This window comes from Teleopsis dalmanni, chromosome 2 (genome assembly GCF_002237135.1).
Source record: "Teleopsis dalmanni isolate 2A chromosome 2, ASM223713v2, whole genome shotgun sequence".
NCBI lineage: Eukaryota > Metazoa > Arthropoda > Insecta > Diptera > Diopsidae > Teleopsis > Teleopsis dalmanni.
The window spans coordinates 175,362,083-175,369,922 of record NC_051847.1 but is presented as its reverse complement, the minus strand read 5'-3'; positions in this window follow the sequence as shown (position 1 = coordinate 175,369,922).

The following is a 7,840-nucleotide window of genomic DNA, read 5'->3' as shown; positions in this document are numbered from 1 at the left end:
ATATAAATATAAATATAAATATAAATATAAATATAAATATAAATATAAATATAAATATAAATATAAATAATTGATAGTTCTTTTATAAAAAAATGTCTAATCATTTTGAAAGAAAACGGTCTGTACTTTCTATACAAGGAAAAGGACAGACTGAAAAGGAGTTATGTGCCATTATGACAATGTCCAACTACACACATCTTCAATGACTCTGAACAAATTGACGGAACTTGGTATGAAAATTTTAAAGATTCCACCGTATAGCCTGGAGCATTAACATTTTGACTACCATTTAATTTGGTCTCTGCAAAACGTTTTTAATGGTAAAAATATTAGTAGACAAACTACAGAAGTTCTACACCGATGAAATTATGAAGCTACATGAAAAATGGCAAAAGGTCATAAATAATAATGGCTATATAAATTTTATTAAAATTAATTTGCAAAAAAAAAAATATTTGTTTAAAAATATATCAAAAAACAGCGAATAGTTTTTATATCACCCAATGGAATATAAATTATTTTATATTGTTTTTTATTTTTGTTTTTATTTTTCATTAATATTTTTTTTCTTTTTTCTTGGTGCAATTAGTTGGCACTTTTTAATTTTTTTTTTTTCACTTCATCGATGTTTAACTGTGTTTTATTTTAATATATCTATATTGTTGTGCTAAGTTAAGCAGTTTTTGCATGCTTGAATGATGTGAGAATATAAACTTAAAGCAACTAATTGATATAAATTAAATTAAAATTAATTTAATATTAGAATTGTTACTTAGCAGTTGTATTTTATATGAACATCAAAGTGTCTACAAGTGAATTCACATTGTAATAGTTTTAAGACTTCATTATATTATGCTTTTATTTTATATTTTATATTGTCTAATCTTAAAATCAATTTATTCATTTAATTCTCACTCAGTTTTTAACCCCTTTATACATAAGATTAGGGTTCTATTCTAACAATAAGAAGTAATCGCGTGCCAATTTTCTATCTGACTTCAATGACTCAATTCAGTACACTTCCTAAAGTGAAAATAAATGCCTACAATAACCATTATTTTAGGATTACATATATGTGGTTTTCTTAACACGATAACTTTATATATATTCAGAATGCATATCTACAATATACATTATTGAAGTTATTACTTATATCTGATTTTCTTTAGAACGATTACTTTATATATAAAGCATGCAAGGTCATGAAGATTTGATAAGACTATCGGTATCAATATATCAAAATTATGTGTCATGGAAAAAAAAAAAAAAAAAATCGGAAAGCAATTCATTCAAAAATATACATATGTTAAATTTACTACTGTGTTGTGCAAAACGTAAATACAGATTGTAAGATTGTATAAAAAAAGTTAAATAAATTGTTTATTTTTGTAGACAATATAGCAGCCCAGAGCGTATCTAACCGACTGGTATCCAAAGCAACTATTAATCGAACATTGCCTCCGGAGCAAATGGTTTGTCTTGCATGGTTTTTGCTTGCTTTGGTTTATTTATTATAATGTTATCTATCAGTTACAATATTATTTACAAACAAATAAATTAGAAAAATTAAAAAAAAAAAAACTTAACAATGAATAAACAAATCGATATGGTGGTCGTATAAAATAATATTAAATATCTGCTAGAACGATAAAATAACAAGAAAAGTTTTTTTTGTATTTTCTTTTTTTTTACATTTATCTTTGCAGAAGACTTATGAATAATGAAGAGAAATAAGTTTCTTTAAGAAACTTGCTGTGTAATGAATTTAAAGCTCGACGCGACAAACAGTAACAAAACTGAAATAGAAAATATGTTATAAACCGAGGGGAATGTTAGATATCTAAGTTCAAATTATATATATATATATATGTATATGATAAAATTGGAAAAGAAAAAGATTACATAAAAACAAAAGCCATTAAAAAGTGAAATAATGTAAAACAGAGCGCGAGAAATTTTACACTCCTTATTTAGCAGGAAATGCCTGATAGCATAACACTTGCAGATACATAATCGCATTCGGACTCGTATGTGACCTAATTAAATGAAACGAAGCGTAGTGCATGCGTGCATGGTGACCAGTATTTAACATTTTACATTTCTTTGCAACAACAACATACGGAGAACAAAATGAAAACAGAGAAATGTATCTATGCACTATAACCGAAGCGAACCTAAATCAATGGAAGTGGCAGTGGTGGCAGCAAACAGCACTGGTAATGTTGGTATAAATGTTGGTTGTGGCACAACATCGTTGCAACATGCAAATAAATTATGTTAATGTAGGTTGGCTGCCGCCCAATGCAATACGTACGAATCTATCTCAATTAAATCTGCTTTTGTTGGTATGGTATAGCCAACAGCTAGAGCTAGCTAAACGATGTTGGTTAGGTAAAATATGATTAGAATTGAAATGAAATAGTATAGCAGCATATGCATTTTAGAACTTCATTTTGTAATTTATATATGCTATGCCTGCACTTTTTAACCACTTTTTGTTTTATTGTTATTATTTAAGTTTGACGGTAAAATATGCAATATTAAAATATTTATGCAAATTTTTTTTTATGAATTCTATGGAAAACAACGTTAAAATATGTCACAGAAACGGTAGTGTAGCCTACACGTACGACTTTGCTAATATATAGAGATATGTATATGTGTATAACCCACACGAACACTAAATTCTACTAAAACGAAAAAAAAAAATATTTTTGGTTTGATATAAAAATATATATTTAAAAAATATTTTATTTCAAGTTTTAATTACTAACAGCAAAAGAATTTTTATAATTAATTGTGTTCATTTGTGACCACTGCTGCAGTTAAGCGGTTAACCCGCTGAGCTTACATAAATAGTTCATATCGTCCCCCGCATTGGGAATGTTATTAAGATTATTATTTGTGGCAAAATTTCTCTATTAATTAAATTCAAAAAATAAATAAAAAAAAGCGTATCTCGATGTAAAATAGAATTGAAACTAAGTTGATCAAAATTAACAGATAATTGTAGCAAACACTGAACTCTCCCACACACACACACACAACAAAACATTTTTGAGGAAGGAAACTATTAGTAATATAATTTATTTTACAAATGTTTGCTTTATCACTCTTTTCATCAAACATAATGACAAAAAAAAATTATTTTCCTAATCGAAAAATTATCTGTTAACATAATAATAATAAATTTTTTTCTATAATCTTAGCATAAACATAAATGTTGATTATAACCAATGTAGATCCAAAATGTATATGGGTCATTCTTTTACAACACAGACACCTTTTTGACCTCATGATCTCCGATTTGGCTGAAATTTTTTTATGAGTTCCTTTTATAAGAAGACCCGTATCTCAGGAAAAAATTGTATGATTTTTTTCCTTGGAGATATGGACTCATGGGGTTTTGAGAATTGACATAGTAGACACATTTTCAAATGGCTATATCTCAAGTTCTATAAAAGGTAGAAACTTGTAAAATTGTTTAAACAATTAAAATTGTTAATATTTAAGTACTAATATTAACCGTTAAATATCAAAAAATTATATATAATTTCTTATATATAAGAAAAAAAATAAGATTTAAGAAATGCTTTAAGATTGCTTTCATCAACAAAAATGATATAAAGACGAGACATAAAGTTTTAAAAGTAAGTCAATTTCGTTAACACTATTAGGAAAAAAGAGTAAATTATTATCCCTTTTCTAGTAGGAAGGTAGTTCGCAGAATACGAATTTGAGGAAAGGCATTGACTAGATGTTGTTCACACCGTACATCTCTGACCCACTGGTACGACAATATTCTCTGCAAGTAAAACCTATTAAAGCCTATTAGACATTGTGCTGTCAAATTATTATTTTAAACAACTAAGAACAATTAGTTTATTGGTTTTGTTCCAGCAAACGATGTCAAACATACACTCTGATAGATGGATGTGGTCAACTTTTTACAATTATTTTGTACGTATAGTAAAGCGCATGAGCTATTAGCAAAACAAGATTAGTGGGTGTGAATATAAAAAGAATTGAAAAATTTGTTTTCCTAGAATGCAAACTCAATGAACAATGAAATACATGGTATTCGAATTAAGAAATCAAAATTGACATTTATAAAGATGAAAAACTGTTATATATCCGGGAGCCGTTGGTATTATTTAGTATAAGGATTTCAAAAGGACAAGTTTTTTCTACATTAGATTACAATGCAGAATCATTGACATATGTTAGCCTACTGCATCGATCAAAAGAAATCAGTTGGACTGGGCATATTCGGATTTTATTCATAAATGAAAAAAAAGATTTAGTGGAGACAATGTAACGACAAAAGTGAAGTATGTTGAATATATAGACATCTAAAAAATTATAGTTTGCCTGAATTATATTTGAAAGGCAAAGTTGAAATAAGGCGTGGTACGGGTAGACAAGTATCATGACTTAAGAATTGATGACAATGATTCGGTAAAAGCACGAGTTCGCTCTGTAAAGAGACTGCGGATAAATCAAATGTAACAAACATATTGGCCAACCATCGAGTTGGAAAAAGCACTTACAAGAAGAAGTAAATATCTATTTCTGAAATTTTTAAAACTAAGGAGATATTTACAAAAATAAACTTAAAATAAAGATTATTATCCCTGATAGAAAAATCTATTGCTGCTCAGTTTTAACTATTTACAGATATATATTCGAAATCCATTTTACAGAAATAACAGATATTAGTATTAATAATATATACGAGATATACAATATCTGTTTATTAGAGAAGGAATGAAGGAGAAGTATATATTTCCATATAACTTGAAAAATAATGTCTGTAAACTAAAATGAATGGTGTGAAAATAGTGTAGCACATTTATATATAATTAATATAAATATAAAAATTAAACGTTAAACTTATAATATTATTAAAGACGTTACTGAGAAAAAGATTTCCATGCAACTTCAAAAACTAAGTCACCCAAATACAAGTTAACTACACACATACATGCACATAGGAGCTTCAATATTATATATATCACATTGTAATTTAATTTTGATTGATAAACTTATAAAAGAGCCACAGGTAAACTGAGTCATAAGATATCTATCTATAAAAACAAACAAAAACAAAAAAAATACAGCTGCCGCTTATCTATCGTAATATATTAATCGATTAATATGTTAAGTGTTGTTGTAATCTAAAAATAAATTAATAATATAAAAGAAAAAGCTTCAAAATATTTGTATAGAATACAATTTTTAATTTCTCGAAGTGATACATTTTCCCCGATTTTCTTCCGTATTTTTTAATTTCTCTAATGACACGCGCTCATCTTATTTCCATAGAAATCTATTCCCCGACACTTTTGTTGAACGGAGCGTAAAGTTTTTAATTGTTACTATTACTAAGAATTTCTTTTTAGTTACACTTTCAGGAAAAAAAGTAAATAAACTTAAAAAATGTACTAAATTCAATGACAAAACGTTTACAATATCAAAATAATGCTTTGTTCACACTTTCAGCTTTAATGTATATGATTAAAACACTTTTTTTGTTTATAACAAAGTTTTTTTCTGTTCTCCATTTAAATGAAATCTCAACTCAATGAATAAGATTGATGGTTAGGACCTGATTTACGTATGGGTGATGACGAACGAGCGAGGCAAAAAAAGGATGGATTGATATTGTTGAAGAATACTTAGAAAGATAAACTAACCGTAAAGATTTCTTCTTTTAATATGAAACGATTTCACATAAAAGTGTGGAGATAGGTCAAGAATTGCTATTTTTCCTATAATTGAAACTTCAGTCACTCTCAATTCTTTTCTCAACATTATGTTAGAATCCAACTGGCTGCGTCATAACATTATAATATGCGATATATTTAAAATGAAATGCAGTCCAGTCTATGAGAGAGCCATTATTCTTAATATATGAATATTAATAAATAATGATAATTATATTCATATATAATAAAAATAATATTAATATATAATAATAATATTTATAATAATAATAATATTAATATTGATATATAATAATAATAATATTGATTATAATAATAATAATAATATTAATATTGAATATAATAATAATAATATTGATATATAATAATAATAATATTAATAATAATAATATATATAATAATATTAATATATAATAATAATAATATAATAATAATATAATAATAATAATTAATAAAATTAATAATAATATTAATACATAAATAATAATAAAATTAAATAATAATTATTAATACATAATAATAATAAAATTAATAATAATAATAATACATAATAATATAAAATATAATTAAACAATAATAATAATATAATAATAATAATAATAATTAATATATAATAAAAAAATAATAATTAATAATATAAAATAATAATATATTAATAATAATAATAAAATAATATTAATATATAATAATATAATAATATTAATATATAATAAATAATAATAATATAATAATAATAATAATTATAATATATAAATAATATAATAATATAATATTAATAATAATAATAATATTAAAATTAAATCAATATTAAATAATAATATTAAAATAAATTAATATTAATAATAATATTTAAATAAATTAATATTAATAATAATATTGAAATAATTTAATATTAATAATAATAATGCTAATAATAATATTAATAATATTAAAATAAATTAATATCAATATATTTTAGTATTTTATATAATTTTTAATAGTCAAACATATTTTCCAAACTAAATAATTAATTTATAAGTTCTTTTTCATATTTAAATTAAGCAAATATTATTAATAAAACATATATTCCATAAAATATAGATGATAAAATATAAACATATATAAATTAAAATCGAAACCCGATTTTTCAAGATATCTTTATCTGCTCCAGCGTATTTTTTTTTAATTAATAATAGAACAAGTTTTAAAAAAATCAATTAATATAGAGCAAAAACTAAACTAACGAAAACTTTTGTTAAACTGGCACCCCTTCACCCTCTTGGGTCTAAAATTTTTCTAAAATCATAAATTTATTCTTTTAACATTATTTGGACTAACTTTTTTTAACCGAATACTTCCTTTAATTATGGGTAAAAAATAAGTTTTTACTATATTTATATATTTTGATTATATATGTTCATTTAATTTTTTTTTAACTTTTATAAGTTTTTGTTTTAATGACTAAAATTTTTATTAATAATTTTGTTTTTATTTAATAATTCGAAAATATTCTATTGTTTAGAAACTAATTTTTAAAAACAAATGTGTAATTTAATTATTGTATAAAAACCAGCAGAAAGAAACAATTCCTACGAAATATCTTAAAGTCAAGTTTCAGTTCTACACAACCACAAATAGATTGTACACTAAAAACAATCGACAATGTTTTGCTTAAAACCCACTGACTCACCCTCAAGACTGACAATATAAGAGCAAGAGAAGAAAAAAAATAATTTAATAAAAATTTGAGTGGCAACACCAGAATTGTGCATACAAAAAGAACACTCCAAAGAGCACGGGTAGATACTCGCATTCGCATGTAGATGTGCATGTCCTACCTAACACACCCCAAAATCGAGTGGCAAATCGACGACTGCATGAACTCAACCTTACAAGTATACCAACAAATTTAATGATTTCTCAGGTGAAGAAAACAAGGCAAAATAAACAAAAAAAAAAAAAATAACACCAGAAAAAAATGAGCAATAAAATTAAGATTATGGTAAAAGTCATACCTGTGGTAGATCTACATCATTGACAAATTGCATATTGTCCATCTTCTGTTCAAGTTCATCCAAATCATCGACAACATTATCCGTTAGTGCATTGTATTGTTCCTTGGTATCTTCAAGCAA